The 23,918-nt window shown below is 42.6% G+C and overlaps 1 protein-coding gene across 3 annotated transcripts in view; it reads right to left on the bottom strand.

The window, feature by feature from the left end:
- LOC146813715 (uncharacterized) overlaps window positions 1–23,585 on the bottom strand; it is a 121,721-nt gene extending 98,136 nt beyond the window's left edge. Inside the window, exon 1 of one of the 3 annotated variants that reach the window (XR_014962890.1) lies at window positions 23,429–23,564. The gene's annotated coding sequence lies outside the window, so the exon portion shown is untranslated. Of the gene's footprint in view, window positions 1–22,821; window positions 22,914–23,428 lie in introns of those variants that run through there. The other 2 variants (XM_085610209.1, XM_085610210.1) reach the window with 2 other exon arrangements.
- Window positions 23,586–23,918: the final 333 nt, after the last annotated feature.

Raw genomic sequence — 23,918 nt, 5'->3', positions numbered from 1 at the left:
CTTTCAGAGGCAGAAGGCAGGAAAAGGCTTGATGACAGAATTCGGGCCTACTCGCCTGAATCTGTGAAATGTGGAAAGTGAACCACATAAAGTCGGTGGCCTTTCATACTTAGGAATGGAATATCTGACCCATTCATGGCGGATCTGAAAGAGGACATTCTGACGGTGGACGCACATATATTTGCGTCTTCAAAACTGGAGCAGGAGGGAACATACATGTACTTATAGCATGCACATGGAGCCGTTGGGGTCTACGATAGGGGACATAACTGATCACAAAATTCATATTTCCTCATTCCCTCCTTGTCCCCTACGGACCCTCAGGAGATATCGATCTTCATTAATCCATCGATCTGTTCATATAGCATCATTTGTTCTTCTTTCTTCTTCCGGGATCTTGAATGAAAACGTGGATGTGGGATACACGATGTGGCACACAGACCACAAATCGCTGGCCCACATTGTAGACATAAACAGCAACTGAATAGTATGAGAAAGCCAATACCTAGGAAGGATAGGATTCTCCATCCCCAGGCTGACAACACGCCCCAGAACCAACCGGACCAAGTCCAGGTGCCTGGACTCTGGTGTATCTGGCTTATAATCTTATGAAGGCGGGTTATGGCTTTATATACTGACGGCGAATTTTCTGGTATGAAAATGCAACAACTTGATCCGATGACCCTACAAGCTCCGCCCCTATCGGCCAGGATGACGTCAAGGACAAGACGATTTTGAAGCACAACAATCCGCATAGCAGACTGCTCTTCTGTTAAATTGCCTAAGGCGGAAATAGTCTCATTCACTACTGCTTCAAGGGTTCTGGTTAATCTACGTATCAGCTTACTATTAGTGACTGTACCTATATAGGGAAAGAAACCTTTATTGAAATCTGTGTATTTTTCCCATGCTGTTTCAGTGTAATCGACAATTGGGAGATCTCTCTGCTGTCTATTGTGTACTAAATGGGTATTTCTATGATAATCAGGAGGAGCTAGGAAAACAGGTGGCAGAAGGAATGCTATGTAACAAGTACCGTCCCAGTCTAAAGGTAGACATATATATGCGGTCTGGCCACATATGAAGTAGGAATGATGGGAAGCTCTAAATGTAGACTTGCCTTGATCACTGAATTTTATTACAGTGGTGCATTTACTGTGGCCCATGTGTATGGAACCATTCTTTCTTATACATAATTCCCCTTTTACTGGGAATACTGACATGGCGGGCAAGATTGGTGTAGCTTCAGATTCAACGTTCAGGATCATGAGGTTAAGTGTAAAGTTACCTAATCCATATACTTCATTTTCTAGATCAGTTCCTGTTCTTTTGGGAAGTCCCTCCTTGTTAGGGTAGCAGACTTTAAGCAAAACTAGGTTCAGGTTTCCCCATACCCAGTTGTCTTGATAAACTGCGGAATTTGAATCTAGGGTATTAATCAAACTAAACCATGCTCCACAGGAGCCATTGTGTGTGAACGGATATGGAAAGAGGGGCAAAACTCCCTTATAGTTCTGATAGGGAGGGAGTCGGCCACATATCCAACAATTTGTGGCATTGCTGGTTTGATGGGAATGATGTAACATACTAATGAATGTGTTGTTGCGCAGCGCAAATCTATAGGACAACTCATGCGGAGGAAATTCACTAAAAGAATGTTCTGCAGTTATATTATAAGCACGCTTAGGAATAGGGTAATACATGTGCAATAGGATGCTGACAATGATGATCAGAAGACTTAGAAAAAACAAAATTAATAATGTTACTGTGCAGTGACTACGAAATGATTTACAATACGCATGCTTTTTGAGCTGCATCTGATGATTTCTTTCTCTATTCCGGTCTAGAGGATACATGTCAGGGACAAATTCAACCGATTCACCTTGGAGAGGACTTAAACAATCAAATTGTCTGACTTACTAGACCTCAATTTTAGTTTATAAATTTCTGAGTTCGATTGCTCAATCAAGGGGAGCTTTGAGTCTGTTTGTGAGGGAATACAGGGTTGAGTATCTACACCGGGTGGTAGTCCATAAAATTTCTTGATATGACTCGAGTGCAACCACCCTTTCCTTCCCTTGATTTTCACGGCTGTCCTTGTGGTGAGTAGAACCAACTTCGGTGACTTCCACCTAGGATCCAGTTGGGTCTTCCGGTCAAAATTCCTGACCAGCACCAGGTCACCAGGAACCACGTCATGGGGCTTCACCTCAGTATTATCGGGAAAAGCTGCGGATACCTGTGAACGACAAGATTGTAGTGCAGACATCAAGGAAGCCAGGTAATCTGTCAGCATATTACAGTCAACGTCAGTGATTTTGCGAGGTATAGGCGTCCCCCACATATTTGGTGGTCTACCGAAGATCACCTCATACGGGGATAGCCCTGTTCGAGAATGTGCTACCATTCTCATGTAAAAGAGCGCAACTGGTAAGGCTACTATCCAATCGACTCCTTTTTCTCTACATATTTTGGACAATCTAATTTTCAAAGTTTGATTATGGCGTTCTACGAGACCTGCTGCCTCGGGATGTCGGACACAGTGAAATTTCCATTGATAGCCTAATAGAAGGGAAACGTGTTTCATTAGTTCGGATGAGAACGGCTGGCCGTTATCTGAGTAGACAACACGTGGTAAACCGTACCGTGGGAAGAATTCTCGAACTAACTGTTTGGCAGTAGTCGGGGCAGTGTAATCTGAAACCGGGTATGCTTCTGTCCAACGGGAAAGAGCACAGACAACTACGAGAACATATTTGAATCCTCGACATCGTTCCATCTGGATATAATCCATCTGGAGGACTTCAAAAGCATGATCGGGAGGTTGAAATCCACCCTGCTCTACGGGGATGCTTTTACCTGGATTAAACTGACAACATATCATACAGGTACGAACTTTTTGTTTAGCTGCTGCTCGCAAGTGCTTGTTGAACCAAATGTGTTGAATGCTGTCTAGCATAGCTTTCTCTCCTAGGTGTGCTGGACTATGTATTGTGTTAATAATAACTTGGACCATAGAGTCGGGAAGAAACCATATAGATTTTTCCTTCGTCATCCATCCCTGATCTGTTTGGATCCCTCCTAATTCAGTCCATTTCTTTATTTCTTCTGGTGTAGCATGTGTCTGTATGTCAATTACATCAAGGGCGGGATCCTTAACTGTCATGCAATGTGTTAGTGTCGGGACTATTGTCTTTGTCGCGTCAATTGTGAGAGTCTGATTCTGAGCAGTCTGTTTAGCTGTTCTATCAGCTAGGTCATTACCCTGAGAAATAATATCGGTAACTTTTGTATGGGCTTTGCATTTCATAATCGATATTTCAGTGGGTAGATGAATCGCGTCTAATAGGGTTTGAATGAGGGGTCCGTGTTGGATGTGGGCACCGTGAGAAGTTAAATAACCTCTCTCTCGCCATAGTACGCCGAAGTCATGGACGACTCCGAAGGCATAACGTGAATCTGTGTATATATTGACTTTCTTATTTTTGGCTTGAATACAGGCTTGTGTCAGAGCGATGAGCTCTGCTGCTTGAGCTGACAAAGTGTTAATACGATTTGTTTCAATGACTTCAGTGTCTGTTGTGACTGCGTAAGCAGCCACTAGCTCTCCTGTACTTGCTCTCATACATGACCCATCTACATACAATGTCAAGTCTGGATCTGACAAAGGGATATCTGTCAAGTCTTGTCTGGGTTTCGTCGTGATAGTGATGACTTCGACACAATCATGTGCCAATGGATCTGTTCCGCCTACTGGTAACAGTGTAGCAGGATTTAACGTATTACAACGTCTGATTTCTATATGTGGCTGAAACAATGTTAATTCGTAACCGGTGAGTCTCGCTATAGTCAAGTGTTGTGTTTGTGTGCGGTTCAAAAGAACCTCTACTGCGTGTGGTACTTGTACTGTCAATTGATGTCCTAACACTATGGCATCGCTTTGTCTGATTGCTAAAGCTGTTGCTGCCACCGATTTCAGGCACGCAGGAAGAGCCTGAGCTACTGGATCTAATGTACTAGAGAAATAAGCACATGGTTTGTGTGATCCTGCTTGTTCCTGAGTGAGTACTGACAAAGCAGTACCTTCGCGTTCTGTAACGAAGAGTGTAAACTGTTTACTGTAACATGGTGTTGCTAGGACAGGTGCTTGGCATAAAGCTTTCTTTAAACTTTCAAAGGCGTGTGTATGTTCTTGAGTCCAAGGGAGGACAGTCGATGTGGCTGCCTCCTGTGTTGTCAACTGGATGAGTGGTTTTGCTAGAAATGCATATTGAGGGATCCACTGCCTACAGTATGAAGTGAGGCCTATAAAAGCCCGTACCTCCTTTTGTGTCTTGGGTAGTGGCATGTTAGCGATTAACTGGATGCGGTCGGGTGTAAGCTGCCTTCCCTCCTTGGACAGCGAGTGCCCAAGGTAAACAACTCGCTGGACACAGAATTGCAGCTTAGAAGGGGACACCTTGTGCCCCTTGTCAGCCAAAAATTTTAAAACCGTCAGTGACGCTGTTTCACATTCATGTTCGCTTCGGGCGGTGATCAGCAGATCATCGACATATTGAAGCAAGGCAGTGTTAACTGGCATGTGGATACTGTCAAGTTCTCGTTTCAGTGCTTGGCTATAGATGCTGGGGCTTTCTGTAAATCCTTGAGGTGCGCGTGTGAATTTAAAACTTCGTCCATTTAAACTAAAACCGAACAAATATTGACTTTCCGGATCGATTGGGACACTAAAGAAAGCATTCTTGAGATCAATTACAGTGAAGAACGTTGCTTCTGCGTCAATAGCTGTGAGTAATGAAGAGATATCTGGGACCACGGGGTATTGTGGCACAATACATTTATTTAATTCGCGCAGATCAATAACTAATCGATATACTGGTGGAGCTTTTGGATCCGTTCTTTTAAGAATCGGAATTATCGGAGAATTACATACATTGGAGTCAGTTTCGACAACCACTCCTTGTGTAATGAGCTCGTCAATTATTTGCAGCAAAGCCACAACAGCATTGGGTGGTAACTTGTATTGTCGTATTCGTGGTAGTATTACTCCTGATTTCAGTGTAACTCGATATGGTGTAATGTTCATGCAACCAACATCAGTGGGTCCTTGTGCCCATAAATGTGTAGGTAAATTCTGCAGTCGGTGATCCATGTCTCTGGATACGTAGTGACCTTTAAAGTCACGTAAAAATAGTCGTACTCCTTCCGGAGAACAACATATTATAGCTCCTAGAGCTTTCAATGTTTTTATGCCTAACAAGTTTTCTGGACATGATTTAGTAAGCAATAAATCTGTAGTACGTGTCAATGGACCGACTGTAAGTGGAAGTGGTTGTGTTACGTCATTAATTATAGGTTTTCCTGAGAATCCAAGGGAAATATTCTGTGAGCCTGAGAGGGGTGCCCCTGGAACTTCACTACGTCTTATAGTTGTTCTGCTTGCCCCTGTATCAAGTAAAAACTTTCTGTCTTCCCCTAATAATTTGCTATGTACATAAGGTCCCTCTTGGTCTACAGGAACCTCAATAAGGGGTAAGCCAACTTCCCTCTCTAGGCTATCTCATGAGTATCGCTGATAATCGGGATAATCTGCTTGTGCATACTGATACATCTGTTGTGTTGTTGCTTGTGTTGCAGCAATAGGCTGCGCTTGTGGTGGTGCTACGATCTGTTGTGGAGCTGCCTGTTGCGGAGCTAGTTGTTGCAGAGCTAACCTAGGCTGTGCATGCTGAGGGATTTGTTGTTGATTCTGATCCTGTCTAGGTGGACGTGGTCTCTCCTGAGTTCTACCTGTAGCAATATTATGTTTCAGGACTGGACAATCGTGTATATAATGACCTGGTTGTTTACAATAGTTGCATGTCCCTTTCGCAGCGCCTGCGGAATCACCCTTTTGATGACTATCGGCTGGAACTGACTGTGCAACAAGCATTTTCATTTTTGTATCTTTCATACGTCTTTGTTCGTGTTCTTGTTCTTCTCTAATTCTATTGTGATGATATCGTAACATCTGTAGCATCTGTGATGGGGTATTACCTTGCCAGGTACTTTCGAATTTCAATACTCTATTCTTAACTTGTATCAGAGAATTTTCAACTAATTTTGTCACAAACAGATGTGGGTATGACTCACTACTGGCTTTTATGCCACTATTTATACCAAAACATTTTTCAAATCGGGAATAGAAATCACTAGTATCTTCGTCTGGCTTTTGTTTACAGGCTGAGATTGCACCCCAGTCTTCCTTTTTCGTAGTTAATAAACGTGGCAGTACCTGTATTAGTAATCCTGCTAGTGCTGTAGTCTTTTCCCCAAGCCCTGCTCCTGCAGCTCGGGCCTTTTCTTCGTTTTCTAATGCTGTCCAATCTATCTTTTGGTCTCCCACCTCCCATTCTTTTTCTTTGAGTTTCTCATAAACACCGGCGGGTAATAGGACTTTTAATATTTTCATAATGTCGGGGTAGGTATACTCTCCCATGAGTAACATGTCTTTTATCTCACGGTGGAAACCTGCTGGGTCCTTGTCATGGCTGGGTACTACTTTCTTCATCTCTAATAATTCTAATTTAGTTATAGGCGTGTACACAAACACGCGTGTGAAATTATCACCGGCACCTCTAATTGGGTGCACTTCGCGTAACGGGTTCTGTCTATCTATGTGATACATTTTTCTTCCCATAATGGGAACTGGAACGTGTTCTGGGCATACGAAATTTAAATATTGGTTTCGAAATTCTAGAATTTCTTTAATCAAATCAGTACTTGACCCTCTCCATATATTCGTGAGCAGTTCTGTCAATATGTCAGGTAAGGGTCCTGGATCGGAGTGCTGGCTCTTATATAATATAAGGAGGTGTTGAATCATGTATATACTAGCTAAACGCTGTTCGTATGGGTCAAGATTCAGAAACGTGTGTGCAAGTACATCATCATTGTATTCGCTGGGACTGTCAGCCCATTGTACTGCTGACCTAGCTAATTCTTGTTCGTCCATGGAATCGAGCATGTGGTACCCCCTTCGATCTCGGAGTAATTTATCAGCGGCTTGGAATAAGTGTTCGGGGGATTTTGTATTTAGCATAGGGTTTGGAAAATGTCTATTATATTCTGGACGTATTGGACGTACCGGATCATTAAAACCTCTGGTATTATTATGGGGTCTTCCTCTACCTACATAAGCTATCGTTTCTACTTGCTCTGACTCTTGCTCCTCCTCTTCTCTGTTTAGGTCAGCGGCGTCTACCTCTAATCTTTCTTCGTGTATTCGTTCTACTTCTTTGCGGATCTTTCGGTACATAGCGACTATACATAACTGTTTATCATGTCTCCCTTCTGATATATTCTGGCCCCAAGTGACAAGTTTTTGCATTTCTTCCGGATTTACCCCAGGCCGGTCTTGATTTCTGATTACACAGTTTATGAGGAAACGTAACAGTTGTCCCTGTACCTCCGCCTTCTGGTACTCCATGGCTCTGCTAATACTTTCAGGACCTCGCCCTGACTGGACAAAGTGATACATATTTTCTAAATGTGTAGTCATTCCTGGTAGCTTCGTTAAATATATTGCAGCTCTTCGAATACGTAATGATGACAGCAGCATTTCGTCCCGTTTACCGGGCACAGGATCATATCTACAATCTACTAGAAGTTCCTTAAGCATGTCGGGAGTTGCTAGTTTGGGCGTACGTTGGTGTGCTAATTCTCTAAGGGAAAATTTATTTCCTCTGGGTGGCGTAGAAAAAATGTCTGTCGTACCTCCTGTAGCACCGTCTGGGGTGCTGGACGTGAAAGGATTTGTTGAAGGTGAGACAGCAACCGTCGTTGCGGGAAAAACTGTAGAGACGGACGGGCCTGTTGGAACCTGTGTAGGAGTTTGTAGTTGCGGGGGTACAGACGTATGCTCTTTGTGTTGAACACCATCGGCAAGCGATGTGGGTGGTATGGCATTAGCATACTCGGGAGCTGCGTCATCTAAATAGGAGGAAAGAAAAACGTCCTTTGCTGTTTTGGGATGTGATTTGGGATGTGCTTTTATCGGAAACAATGGAGGTGGCAAGTCTTTTGGTATTTCCGGAGTAGCCTTAGGTAACCCTTCGGCCAGAAGTGGATACATACCATTCATAAGGGCGTTTCTCTGTCTATCTAATTGTTCTGATTTTACTCGGGTACCTTCCTCAATTAACAGATTCTCTCGGACTTTATTTGACTTCTCCTTACCCTTATCTTCCTGTCTGAGTGCTTTTTCTGTACGTCTATACGATTCTTTACGCCATAATTCAATGGCATCTTTCTGTGACTGTCTGGCTTTCTTTTTCCATAATTCTTCTTCTACTCTCATGATGCAATCTGCATCCCAGGTCCCCGCTGCGGGCCATCTCTGACTCTCTGGTAATTCTTTGGTGTAATCCACCCATAAATCAAGAAATAATACGGCATCTAGACCATGCTTATGATACATAAAGTATCCTGGAGTATCCCTAGGTGGAATGGGAACGGCTTCTTCGAGTACACCTTTTCTAGTTTTGATCTGTCTTAGTTTCGAAAAGAGCGGCATTTTTTAGATCTTGTTTCTAGAACACACTTTATACGATGAACACAATAATGAACAGTCATTCACACCACAATATATAGAACGTATTAAAACATTTTAACATTTAACAGTTTTAACGAACAATGATAACTAATAGAAAACTAGTTACTGACATAATACTGACACTAGATAATACTTATTTATATGCAAGACATACTATATTACTATATATACTGCTAAACAGTACAGATACACTGCTGAAACAGTGCAGACCGGATTTGTGTACCCAAACCCGTCTTGACCGGCACAGACTATGTGCACGTAAAATGCCTCCCCGGTAATGGTACTCACCGGGTAGCTCGGAACGGAAGGCCTCGGAACGGAACTGAAACTGGACCGGACTGGACTCGACTCGACTGGACTCGGAACTTCGGAACTCGGTGGGACTCTGTATACCTCGGATCTTGCTCTCTCAGCTAGGCTCTGGTCGGGATACTTCGCACTTCTCACCGCCTCGTCTGGGTGTTGATCGCAGCCTCAGTCGTCCCCGCTTGGCCGGAGGGAGATACAGGAAATCCTGCAGGTACGCGTTTTTGTCCGTTCAGCTGTGGCAGGAGACCGGGCCTGCAACGCACCGCCGGCGCGTGAGATGAGAAAGTGTCCCTATTCGGGCGCCAATTTATGTGGTAAATATTTCGTTACCGGTACTATTTTTTATGCGGTAAAGTCTATTAAGAATAACTCAGTAAATATAAGAGGCAGAATCCGTGGTATTAGAGGTTTTAAAATGCTTTATTCCTATAAAAAGGAAGACAATTCGAATTGTGGGCCTTCTATTCCATCACCACGAAAGTTCAGGAAGGAAGGGAGCATATATTATTGACAGGTAATCATTTTTATAGAAAAGGCATTACAGTGAAACAGATGCAAGAGGCGTGACAGCTGATAGTACAGAAAAACTGTGCATACGTAACTAATAGAGGCGTAAACATGGGTGTAACTAAAATACGTCATTAAACATGATGTCACAAGTGGGTGGATCCATAAAAGAATCCTGCAATGTCAGCAGAAATGTTTGGCAGAGATGCGCGCGCAGCCGCATGACGTGTGATTGACGTGCAACTAGAGGGTGAAGGGGACTTGACATTTAGCTCTACATGTGGAGACAGAAGTCTGGGGTTATGTCAACCTAATCCCAAATCATATCTAATATCCTATGTTTAAAGAACTGTGTTATCCAAAAGGAAAGGTCTCTTAGGATAGAATCTTATTCTATACTGACTATACTGACTGCTAGTGCGTGTACAAGCGTCTAAGTGTCTACACTAGATGCGAGGGGGTAGGAATATTCCATGGTAACGGGGCTATGAATTACTTGCATGAGGACAGCGAGGCCTGGCCCTTTGCACGGTAGCTGGAGGAATGTTTACCTAAACTACTAGACAGGAATGCATCGGATGAGGAACGAAGGAGATAATCTCGAAGGTGAAATACAGTTTTTGGCAGGCGACAGGCTGGATCAGGCACCGTTAGCCGCGCAAGGAGTAAGACAAAGTTCATGGTCACAGATGCAGGCTCAGACTGGAGCTTTCAGAGGCAGAAGGCAGGAAAAGGCTTGATGACAGAATTCGGGCCTACTCGCCTGAATCTGTGAAATGTGGAAAGTGAACCACATAAAGTCGGTGGCCTTTCATACTTAGGAATGGAATATCTGACCCATTCATGGCGGATCTGAAAGAGGACATGCTGACGGTGGACGCACATATATTTGCGTCTTCAAAACTGGAGCAGGAGGGAACATACATGTACTTATAGCATGCACATGGAGCCGTTGGGGTCTACGATAGGATAACTGATCACAAAATTCATATTTCCTCACAGGGAGTGAGACAGTGAGCAGGTGGGTAAATGAGGTATGGGGGAAGAAGGAAGTGGGTGAGCGAAAGGCCTTGGAGAGATAACGAGGAAAAAGAGAGGCCAGAGGGAGCATATATGACTGGAAGGAAGAGGCCGTGTGTGCAGAGAGGCCGCGAGAAGAGGTTCCAAGGCGAGATGAGAGCAGGTCAGCAGCAGAGAAACAGGTGGGGGCGAAGGGGAACAGGAATATATAGAGGCGGACAAGGGGAGGCCGACGAGCAGGAGAGAAGTGGAGGAGAGAAGGGGAGATCAGAGGGGCGAGGAGGCGAAAGAGAGGGGAGCTAAGTGAGTGGGTGAAATGAGAGGAAGGTGGAAGGGGAAGCGGCGAAAAGGAGAACAGGTGGAAAAAAAAGGAGCTCAAGGAAATCTGATGCTGGAGGGGAAAGAACGACAGATGTAGAGAAGCGCGGGGTGAGACGGGGTTGAAGGGAAGACAGGGATCAATAGGAAAGAGGTGTGTAGCAAGACGAAGGGGAGAAGAGGCGGACGAAAATGAGGGAGGAAGAAGGGATCACAACGGAGCCATGAAAGAAAAGTGAGATAAGAAGTGCAAAAAGGAGGTAAAGGGGAGGGGCGTGGTGAAGAGGGGAAGGTTCACTAAGCAGCGGAGAGACACTAAAATGTTATGAAAGATGGTGTGCAGGAAGAAAGTGCAGGGGGTGGGATAAAGGTGAGAGAGAGGGACGATCGCAGGTTAGGAGAGATACAGAGAACCAAAGAGGACGGAGAATAGAAAGACAAGAAGAAACGGGGTGCCGCTCGCGCCAGGAATAACAGGAGGAGAGGCACAGATAACACGAGGAGAAGGCGCACGGCCGTAAAAGTATGCGGCCGTGAAAATACTGGCTCACTGAGAACAGTAAAGTGGCTGCGAAAGTGATCGCGATCAAGCGCGGCGAGCAATGCACTTAATGAGCAGGACGAGGAAAGCCATATGGCGCCTCTGCTCGTAAGCGCCAGCCTGCGCACACAAGCTGTAGGCCGGCCATGGTAGCATTTTTTTAAGCCCTTACTAAAAGTCTCGCCAGACCAGCCCATGCGCTGGGTCAGGCGAGACCTAAAAAATAGCCTCCAGGTCAATGCCCACCCTTTCACTCCAGTTGTACGCTAACATTCCAGTTCCAAAATGTCCGCCGTGAACAATGACAGAAAAAAAAAAGAGCTCAGAGTTTAGGCGAGGAGCGAGCGTTCTACTTCCTCGAGCGTGCGCAGTGCTTGCATCCTTCTCTGTCCTCAGCGCGGGAGTTTGACTGTGTGTCTACATTATGGATTTGAGCGACTTTGAGGAAGACAACAGCTGCAGCAGCAGGCTCAGCTCTGCTGAACCTCCTTTGTGTGTCAGCAAGCCCAGTTGCATGGGAATAGATGAAGCGGGCCGGGGCCCCGTCCTGGGTGAGCGGCTGGTCTTTGGGAATGGGTTACGGGATTTATGTTAGGAGGGGGCGAAAGACTGGTGGGATGTGCGAGGCGTCTTGAAGTGGGTGGGGTACGTGGTATGACAGACTTTGCAGGCAGGGCCTCTGGTAGCTTAGCGGCTGGCTCTTAGAACAGAACAGTGTTGCCATTTGTGCACCGATTACATTTTGCATATGTTATAATTGTGCACAAAAACGGAGACAATCTGGAAGTTTTGGCAGTAGCATTACTGGTACCGTTACATAGAATTTATTTTCACAGATTAGTGTTTTCAAGTGCATTAGTCCAACCGGTGAGATTGAAGTGAATACGCTGCGTTATTGCACAAAATCTTATGGTTGGAAACTAAGTGCTATATATATGACGTAAACAGGCGCACTGTCCAAATTAACATCTACCTCACATACTGCAAGTATACAGCTAGCTAGGAAAGGTACTGTTCTTCCTTTATATTCACTAGTGCGTGCTTTGGAGTGGGTGTTTTGGTATACCCCACTGGCCGAGGTTCTGGATGTTCTCAAGTCCAGAGTGTGCAGACCAGCTTGATCAAGCGCGGCGAGTGATGCGCTTAATGAGCATGACAAGGAAAGCCATATGGTGCCTCTGCTCGTAAGCGCGCGCCCGCATACATGCACGCAAGCTGTAGGCAGGTCATGGTAGCATTTTTTGAAGCCCTTACTAAAAGTCTCGCCAGACCCGCGCATGCGCTGGGTCAGGCGAGACCTAAAAAAAGTTCAATAAAGGAAATGTGAAATGTTTGAAAAGCTGTTCAAATATGTAAGTGTTAAAAGTAAACACACATTAAACAAGCATTTACAATGCAACAGGTCTCGCATTTGTAAATTTTAGAGCTATCGTACACTAAAACTACGGACCCAAATCACTCCATTCCAATGCTCGCAAGACTCCAAGATTACATCAGGTGTGATAATGTAATGTTAGCACGTATTTGTTATCTTAGCTCATCCTGCTATCCTTACACACTTGGAATATATTATGACATTTATTCAGAATTAATAAGGGCAGAAGTTACAACTAAAAAAACTGCCTGCAGCACTGAGCCCATATACACTATAAGACGAGCATATTTTCAAATACAAATGCTGAGTTTTAAGCACGACGGCGTGCTTGTCTACAAAATCAGGAATTTTCACGCTCGCTGCTAACATTAGCTGCAATAGTAATTACGACCCAAATCACTCCATTCCAATGCTCGCAAAACTCGCAGATTACATCAGGTGTGATAGTATAATGTCAGCACGTAATTGTTATCTCAGCTCATCCTGCTATCCTTACACACTTGGAATATAATGTGACATTTATTGAGAATTAATAAGGGCACAAGTTACAACTAAAAAAACTGCCTGCAGCACTGAGCCCATATACACTATAAGACAAACATATTTTCAAATACAAATGCTGAGTTTTAAGCACGACGGCGTGCTTGTCTACAAAATCAGAAATTTTCACGCTCGCTGCTAACATCAGCTGCGATAGTAATTACGAGCCAAATCACTCCATTCCAATGCCGCAAAATAAAGACAGCTAAACCCTTCTAGTAAAATAAATACAACGACCTAAATAGCAGTACAACTCTTCCCGAAAAATAAATTAAAACAAAATAAATAGCAGAAATGGACCATCGTACACTAAAACTACGGACCCAAATAACTATATTCCAATGCTCGCAAAACTCGCAGATTACATCAGGTGTGATAGTATAATGTCAGCACGTAATTGTTATCTCAGCTCATCCTGCTATCCATACACACTTGGAATATAATGTGACATTTATTGAGAATTAATAAGGGCAGAAGTTACAACTAAAAAAACTGCCTGCAGCACTGAGCCCATATACACTATAAGACGAGCATATTTTCAAATACAAATGCTGAGTTTTAAGCACGACGGCGTGCTTGCCTACAAAATCATGAATTTTCACGCTCGCTGCTAACATCAGCTGCGATAGTAATTACGACCCAAATCACTCCATTCCAATGCTCGCAAAACTCGCAGATTACATCAGGTGTGATAGTATAATGTCAGCACGTAATTGTTATCTCAGCTCATCCTGCTATCCTTACACACTTGGAATATAATGTGACATTTATTGAGAATTAATAAGGGCAGAAGTTACAACTAAAAAAAATGCCTGCAGCACTGAGCCCATATACACTATAAGACAAGCATAGTTTCAAATACAAATGTTTAGTTTTATGCACGACGGCGTGCTTGTCTACAAAATGATGAATTTTCACGCTCACTGCTAACATCAGCTGCGATAGTATAGTTACAGCACGAAATTGTAACATGAAATCATCCTGCCGTCTTTACATACTTAGAACATGGGATGAGATTCGAGAGGGATTAATAAAGTTAGAGCTTGCAAGTATAAAACACCCGAAAACAGTGAGCCCATGTGGTTACAACAACAAAATAGCACCAAAGGCTAAACTGATGTTCCTTATAACACGAGCACAGTTGTAAATAAGAAACGTTTGTTTTGGGCAAATGTATACCATTTTACACATCAACACGCTTCACGCTCGCTGCTGATATCAAGTATGATCGTATATTTACGGGACTTCATTCACACATCAAATCATCCTGCTATCCTTACGAAGTCAGTACATGGTGTGCCATTTGTTATATATTCATAAAGGCACAAGGGACAATTATAAAAGAGCCTGAAGCATTGCGCCCATGTACACTATTATTCAAGGGTTTCCTACCCGCATCCACGCTACGCGCACACAGCCACTTCGCAGTGCCCTTCAATTGGGAATAATGTGTGAAAAGGGTAAAAAAATCGGAAGACAGAAAGTCTGGTATGGTGTGAAGCGTCAACTTGTTTGTGGCAGCTAAAAAACGAAAGAAACCAGGCCAAGATAATTAAGTACATTGAGATGGGCAGTATAGATTGTAATCTCTTCGTTCCCAGCTTCAAAGACATGCAAATGAAGACACAGAGTGATGCGAAAGGTCTTTTCCATTCCAATGCCGCAAAGTGAAGACAGCCAAACTCCCGGGAAAATAAATAAAAATAAGCCCAAAAGCAGAAACGGACCATCGTACACTAAAATTACGACCCAAATCACTCCATTCCAATGCCGCAAAATAAAGACAGCTAAACCCTTCCAGTAAAATAAATACAACGACCTGAATAGCAGTACAACTCTTCCGGAAAAATAAATTAAAACAAAATAAATAGCAGAAACGGACCATCGCACACTAAAACTACGGACCCAAATCACTCCATTCCAATGCTCGCAAGACTCGCAGATTACAGCAGGTGTGATAGTGTAATGTCAGCACGTAATTGTGATCTCAGCTCATCCTGCTATCCTTACACACTTGGAATATAATGTGACATTTATTTCAAATTAATAAGAGCACAAGTTACAACTAAAAAAACTGCCTGCAGCACTGAGCCCATATACACTATAAGACGAGCATATTTTCAAATACAAATGCTGAGTTTTAAGCACGACGGCGTGCTTGCTTACAAAATCAGGAATTTTCACGCTCGCTGCTAACATCAGCTGCGATAGTAATTACGACCCAAATCACTCCATTCCAATGCTCGCAAAACTCGCAGATTACATCAGGTGTGATAGTATAATGTCAGCACGTAATTGTTATCTCAGCTCATCCTGCTATCCTTACACACTTGGAATATAATGTGACATTTATTGAGAATTAATAAGGGCAGAAGTTACAACTAAAAAAACTGCCTGCAGCACTGAGCACATATACACTATAAGACGAGCATATTTTCAAATACAAATGCTGAGTTTTAAGCACGACGGCGTGCTTGTCTACAAAATCACGAATTTTCACGCTCGCTGCTAACATCAGCTGCGATGGTAATTACGACCCAAATCACTCCATTCCAATGCTCGCAAAACTCGCAGATTACATCAGGTGTGATAGTATAATGTCGGCACGTAATTGTTATCTCAGCTCATCCTGCTATCCTTACACACTTGGAATATAATGTGAAATTTATTGAGAATTAATAAGGGCAGAAGTTACAACTAAAAAAAAATGCCTGCAGCACTGAGCCCATATACACTATAAGACAAGCATAGTTTCAAATACAAATGTTTAGTTTTATGCACGACGGCGTGCTTGTCTACAAAATGATGAATTTTCACGCTCACTGCTAACATCAGCTGCGATAGTATAGTTACAGCACGAAATTGTAACATGAAATCATCCTGCCGTCTTTACATACTTAGAACATGGGATGAGATTCGAGAGGGATTGATAAAGTTAGAGCTTGCAAGTATAAAACACCCGAAAACAGTGAGCCCATGTGGTTACAACAACAAAACAGCACCAAAGGCTAAAGTGATGTTCCTTATAACACAAGCACAGTTGTAAATAAGAAACGTTTGTTTTGGGCAAATGTATACCATTTTACACATCAACACGCTTCACGCTCGCTGCTGATATCAAGTATGATCGTATATTTACGGGACTTCATTCACACATCAAATCATCCTGCTATCCTTACGAAGTCAGTACATGGTGTGCCATTTGCTATATATTCATAAAGGCACAAGGGACAACTATAAAAGAGCCTGAAGCATTGCGCCCATGTACACTATTATTCAAGGGTTTCCTACCCGCATCCACGCTACGCGCACACAGCCACTTCGCAGTCCCCTTCAATTGGGAATAATGTGTGAAAAGGGTAAAAAAATCGGAAGACAGAAAGTCTGGTATGGTGTGAAGTGTCAGCTTGTTTGTGACAGCTGAGAACCGAAACCAGGCCAAGATAATTAAGTACATTGAGATGGGCAGTATAGATTATAATCTCTTCGTTCCCAGCTTCAAAGACATGCAAATGAAGACACAGAGTGATGCGAAAGGTCTTTTCCATTCTAATGCCGCAAAGTAAAAACAGCCAAACTCCCGGGAAAATAAATAAAAATAAGCCCAAAAGCAGAAACGGACCATCGTACACTAAAATTACGACCCAAATCACTCCATTCCAATGCCGCAAAATAAAGACAGCTAAACCCTTCCAGTAAAATAAATACAACGACCTGAATAGCAGTACAACTCTTCCGGAAAAATAAATTAAAACAAAATAAATAGCAGAAACGGACCATCGCACACTAAAACTACGGACCCAAATGACTCCATTCCAATGCTCGCAAGACTCGCAGATTACAGCAGGTGTGATAGTGTAATGTCAGCACGTAATTGTGATCTCAGCTCATCCTGCTATCCTTACACGCTTGGAATATAATGTGTCATTTATTTCAAATTAATAAGAGCACAAGTTACAACTAAAGAAACTGCCTGCAGCATTGAGCCCATATACACTATAAGACGAGCATATTTTCAAATACAAATGCTGAGTTTTAAGCACGACGGCGTGCTTGTCTACAAAATCAGGAATTTTCACGCTCGCTGCTAACATCAGCTGCGATAGTAATTACTACCCAAATCACTCCATTCCAATGCTCGCAAAACTCGCAGATTACATCAGATGTGATAGTATAATGTCAGCACGTAATTGTTATCTCAGCTCATCCTGCTATCCTTACACACTTGGAATAATATGTGTCATTTATTTCAAATTAATAAGGGCAGAAGTTACAACTAAAAAAACTGCCTGCAGCACTGAGCCCATATACACTATAAGACGAGCATATTTTCAAATACAAATGCTGAGTTTTAAGTACGACGGCGTGCTTGTCTACAAAATCAGGAATTTTCACGCTCGCTGCTAACATCAGCTGCGATAGTAATTACGAGCCAAATCACTCCAATCCAATGCCGCAAAATAAAGACAGCTAAACCCTTCTAGTAAAATAAATACAACGACCTAAATAGCAGTACAACTCTTCCGGAAAAATAAATTAAAACAAAATAAATAGCAGAAATGGACCATCGTACACTAAAACTACGGACCCAAATCACTCCATTCCAATGCTCGCAAGACTCCAAGATTACATCAGGTGTGATAATGTAATGTCAGCACGTATTTGTTATCTTAGCTCATCCTGCTATCCTTACACACTTGGAATATAATGTGACATTTAATAAGGGCAGAAGTTACAACTAAAAACACTGCCTGCAGCACTGAGCACATATACACTATAAGATGAGCATATTTTCAAATACAAATGCTGAGTTTTAAGCATGACGGCGTGCTTGTCTACAAAATCAGGAAATTTCACGCTCGCTGCTAACATCAGCTGCAATAGTAATTACGACCCAAATCACTCCATTCCAATGCTCGCAAAACTCCCAGATTACATCAGGTGTGATAGTATAATGTCAGCACGTAATTGTTATCTCAGCTCATCCTGCTATCCTTACACACTTGGAATATAATGTGACATTTATTGAGAATTAATAAGGGCACAAGTTACAACTAAAAAAGCTGCCTGCAGCAGTGAGCCCATATACACTATAAGACGAGCATATTTTCAAATACAAATGCTGAGTTTTAAGCACGACGGCGTGCTTCTCTACAAAATCAGGAATTTTCACGCTCGCTGCTAACATCAGCTGCGATAGTAATTACGAGCCAAATCACTCCATTCCAATGCCGCAAAATGAAGACAGCTAAACCCTTCTAGTAAAATAAATACAACGACCTAAATAGCAGTACAACTCTTCCGAAAAAATAAATTAAAACAAAATAAATAGCAGAAATGGACCATCGTACACTAAAACTACGGACCCAAATCACTCCATTCCAATGCTCGCAAAACTCCAAGATTACATCAGGTGTGATAGTGTAATGTCAGCACGTATTTGTTATCTTAGCTCATCCTGCTATGCTTACACACTTGGAGTATAATGTGACATTTATTCAGAATTAATACGGGCAGAAGTTAGAACTAAAAAAACTGCCTGCAGCACTGAGCCCATATACACTATAAGACGAGCATATTCCCAAATACAAATGCTGAGTTTTAAGCACGACGCCGTGCTTGTCTACAAAATCAGGAATTTTCACGCTCGCCGCTAACATCAGCTGCGATAGTAATTCTGACCCAAATCACTCCATCCCAATGCTCGCAAAACTCGCAGATTACATCAGGTGTGATAGTATAATGTCAGCACGTAATTGTTATCTCAGCTCATCCTGCCATCCTTACACACTTGGAATATAATGTGACATTTATTGATAATTAATAAGGGCAGAAGTTACAACTAAAAAAAACTGCCTGCTGCACTGAGCCCATATACACTATAAGACAAGCATATTTTCAAATACAAATGCTGAGTTTTAAGCACGACGGCGTGCTTGTCTACAAAATCAGGAAATTTCACGCTCGCTGCTAACATCAGCTGCAATAGTAAATACGACCCAAATCACTCCATTCCAATGCTCGCAAAACTCCCAGATTACATCAGGTGTGATAGTATAATGTCAGCACGTAATTGTTATCTCAGCTCATCCTGCTATCCTTACACACTTGGAATATAATGTGACATTTATTGAGAATTAATAAGGGCACAAGTTACAACTAAAAAAACTGCCTGCAGCAGTGAGCCCATATACACTATAAGACGAGCATATTTTCAAATACAAATGCTGAGTTTTAAGCACGACGGCGTGCTTCTCTACAAAATCAGGAATTTTCACGCTCGCTGCTAACATCAGCTGCGATAGTAATTACGAGCCAAATCACTCCATTCCAATGCCGCAAAATGAAGACAGCTAAACCCTTCTAGTAAAATAAATACAACGACCTAAATAGCAGTACAACTCTTCCGGAAAAATAAATTAAAACAAAATAAATAGCAGAAATGGACCATCGTACACTAAAACTACGGACCCAAATCACTCCATTCCAATGCTCTCAAAACTCCCAGATTACATCAGGTGTGATAGTGTAATGTCAGCACGTACTTGTTATCTTAGCTCATCCTGCTATACTTACACACTTGGAATATAATGTGACATTTATTCAGAATTAATACGGGCAGAAGTTACAACTAAAAAAACTGCCTGCAGCACTGAGCCCATATACACTATAAGACGAGCATATTCCCAAATACAAATGCTGAGTTTTAAGCACGACGCCGTGCTTGTCTACAAAATCAGGAATTTTCACGCTCGCTGCTAACATCAGCTGCAATAGTAATTACGACCCAAATCACTCCATTCCAATGCTCGCAAAACTCCCAGATTACATCAGGTGTGATAGTATAATGTCAGCACGTAATTGTTATCTCAGCTCATCCTGCTATCCTTACACACTTGGAATATAATGTGACATTTATTGAGAATTAATAAGGGCACAAGTTACAACTAAAAAAACTGCCTGCAGCAGTGAGCCCATATACACTATAAGACGAGCATATTTTCAAATACAAATGCTGAGTTTTAAGCACGACGGCGTGCTTCTCTACAAAATCAGGAATTTTCACGCTCGCTGCTAACATCAGCTGCGATAGTAATTACGAGCCAAATCACTCCATTCCAATGCCGCAAAATGAAGACAGCTAAACCCTTCTAGTAAAATAAATACAACGACCTAAATAGCAGTACAACTCTTCCGGAAAAATAAATTAAAACAAAATAAATAGCAGAAATGGACCATCGTACACTAAAACTACGGACCCAAATCACTCCATTCCAATGCTCGCAAAACTCCAAGATTACATCAGGTGTGATAGTGTAATGTCAGCACGTACTTGTTATCTTAGCTCATCCTGCTATACTTACACACTTGGAATATAATGTGACATTTATTCAGAATTAATACGGGCAGAAGTTACAACTAAAAAAACTGCCTGCAGCACTGAGCCCATATACACTATAAGACGAGCATATTCCCAAATACAAATGCTGAGTTTTAAGCACGACGCCGTGCTTGTCTACAAAATCAGGAATTTTCACGCTCGCTGCTAACATCAGCTGCGATAGTAATTCTGACCCAAATCACTCCATTCCAATGCACGCAAAACTCGCAGATTACATCAGGTGTGATAGTATAATGTCAGCACGTAATTGTTATCTCAGCTCATCCTGCTATCCTTACACACTTGGAATATAATGTGACATTTATTGAGAATTAATAAGGGCAGAAGTTACAACTAAAAAAACTGCCTGCAGCACTGAGCCCATATACACTATAAGACGAGCATATTTGCAAATACAAATGCTGAGTTTTAAGCACGACGCCGTGCTTGTCTACAAAATCAGGAATTTTCACGCTCGCTGCTAACATCAGCTGCGATAGTAATTACGACCCAAATCACTCCATTCCAATGCTCGCAAAACTCGCAGATTACATCAGGTGTGATAGTATAATGTCAGCACGTAATTGTTATCTCAGCTCATCCTGCTATCCTTACACACTTGGAATATAATGTGACATTTATTGAGAATTAATAAGGGCACAAGTTACAACTAAAAAAACTGCCTGCAGCAGTGAGCACATATACACAATAAGACGAGCATATTTTCAAATACAAATGCTGAGTTTTAAGCACAACGGCGTGCTTGTCTACAAAATCAGGAATTTGCACGCTCGCTGCTAACATCAGCTGCGATAGTAATTACGAGCCAAATCACTCCATTCCAATGCTCGCAAAACTGGCAGATTACAGCAGGTGTGATAGTATAATGTCAGCACGTAATTGTTATCTCAGCTCATCCTGCTATCCTTACACACTCGGAATATAATGTGACATTTATTGTGAATTAATAAGGGCAGAAGTTACAACTAAAAAAAATGCCTGCAGCACTGAGCCCATATACACTATAAAACAAGCATAGTTTCAAATACAAATGTTTAGTTTTATGCACGACGGCGTGCTTGTCTACAAAATGATGAATTTTCACGCTCACTGCTAACATCAGCTGCGATAGTATAGTTACAGCACGAAATTGTAACATGAAATCATCCTGCCGTCTTTACATACTTAGAACATGGGATGAGATTCGAGAGGGATTAATAAAGTTAGAGCTTGCAAGTATAAAACACCCGAAAACAGTGAGCCCATGTGGTTACAACAACAAAATAGCACCAAAGGCTAAACTGATGTTCCTTATAACACGAGCACAGTTGTAAATAAGAAACGTTTGTTTTGGGCAAATGTATACCATTTTACACATCAACACGCTTCACGCTCGCTGCTGATATCAAGTATGATCGTATATTTACGGGACTTCATTCACACATCAAATCATCCTGCTATCCTTACGAAGTCAGTACATGGTGTGCCATTTGCTATATATTCATAAAGGCACAAGGGACAATTATAAAAGAGCCTGAAGCATTGCGCCCATGTACACTATTATTCAAGGGTTTCCTACCCGCATCCACGCTACGCGCACACAGCCACTTCGCAGTCCCCTTCAATTGGGAATAATGTGTGAAAAGGGTAAAAAAATCGGAAGACAGAAAGTCTGGTATGGTGTGAAGTGTCAGCTTGTTTGTGGCAGCTGAGAACCGAAACCAGGCCAAGATAATGAAGTACATTAAAATGGGCAGTATAGATTGTAATCTCTTCGTTCCCAGCCTCAAAGAGATGCAAATGAAGACACAGAGTGATGCGAAAGGTCTTTTCCATTCAAATGCCACAAAGTAAAGACAGCCAAACTCCCGGGAAAATAAATCAAAACGCGCTAAATAGCAATGCAACTCTCCCGGGAAAATAAATAAACATAAGCAAAAAAGCAGAAAAAGGAACATCGTACACTAAAATTACGAGCCAAATCACTCCATTCCAATGCAGCAAAATAACACAGCTAAACCCTTCTAGTTACATAAGTAAAACGCGCTAAATAACAGTGTAATTGTTCTGAAAAAAAAAATGAAAACAAAATAAATAGCAGAAACGGACCATCGTACACTAAAAGTACGGAACCAATTCACTCCATTCCAATGCCTCAAAGAAAACACAGCTAATAAAACACGCTATGGACCCAATTCAAAGTAAACACAGCTATAATAATAAAACACGCTACTGACCCAATTCACTTCATTCCAATGCCTCAAACTAAACACAGCTAAACTCTTTCAGCAATAGCCACGAAAAGAAACAAAAGAGTTCCAACTGAAACACTTCATGCCACATAAAGCATGTTTACTGTAGTTAGGCGGTGCTGCGTGGGCGTTCTTAAAAAAGTAAAGGCTGATCGACAAAGGGCATTAGCCTGTCAGAAACCAACACACTAAAACAGACAAGCTCAGGAACCAATTACTGACAAAGAGCTGCAGTAGGCGGAGATTCAACACATTTACAAATTACTTAATGCCTCGGAGAGGCAGCGCATGCGCTGCCCTATGCGAGACCTAAAAATTACAGTTGTGCACACATACCAAAACCCCGATTCAGGCGGGAGACTGATTTTAAAAGGTAAAATCGACGTATTTTATGTGCCCCCGCCCCCTCTCTGAAATTGCATTTACTTAAAAGGTCCCTCTGTCCTCTTTCCAAAAGTGTCTGTAGGCTGTCCCCCCTCCCCCCACCTCACAGCTGGGACACAGCTGGCCCAGACTCGGCAGCTCGCGCCACGGATGCATGTATTTCACTTTGTGCATGCGGATGCATTGCAGCGCCCGCGCTTGCACGTACCTGTCCGTCCGTGAGCCAGAGCCCGCAAACGTTTTTTCCCTAAAACAAAACTCCCGGGGACCCTCGTGCCCTCCGCTCCGATCCCTCGCGCCCGTCGCTCCGACCCCTAGTGCTCTCCACGCGCACACATGTGAGCTTTTCCTAATCTTATCATTATGCTTTACCGCGTCCTTACCTTGGCGCATGCGCACCATGGTTCTTTTCGGCGGCGCCGGTGTCCTTCATGAAGGTTCATACATTGGGCATGCGCAAATACTTCAGCTCGCAGCCTTTAGAGTGACCGTGCAGTTCCGCATGCGTAGATACTTCAGATATCAGCCTTTAGAGTGACCGTGCAATGGCGCATGCGCAGATACTTCAGATCGCAGCCTTTAGGAAGACCATGCCATGACGCATGCGCAGATGTTTCCTCCGGTACCAAAGTTTCTTTTAGTGTCTATAATTCTAGGAGGGTGCAACGCTTCCGCTTTCAGACCTTATACTTCGTGTC

The sequence above is a fragment of the Triturus cristatus genome, chromosome 6, assembly GCF_964204655.1.
Source record: "Triturus cristatus chromosome 6, aTriCri1.1, whole genome shotgun sequence".
NCBI lineage: Eukaryota > Metazoa > Chordata > Amphibia > Caudata > Salamandridae > Triturus > Triturus cristatus.
Note: the sequence above shows the minus strand (reverse complement) of the source record. Positions and strands in the feature narration are given on the sequence as shown.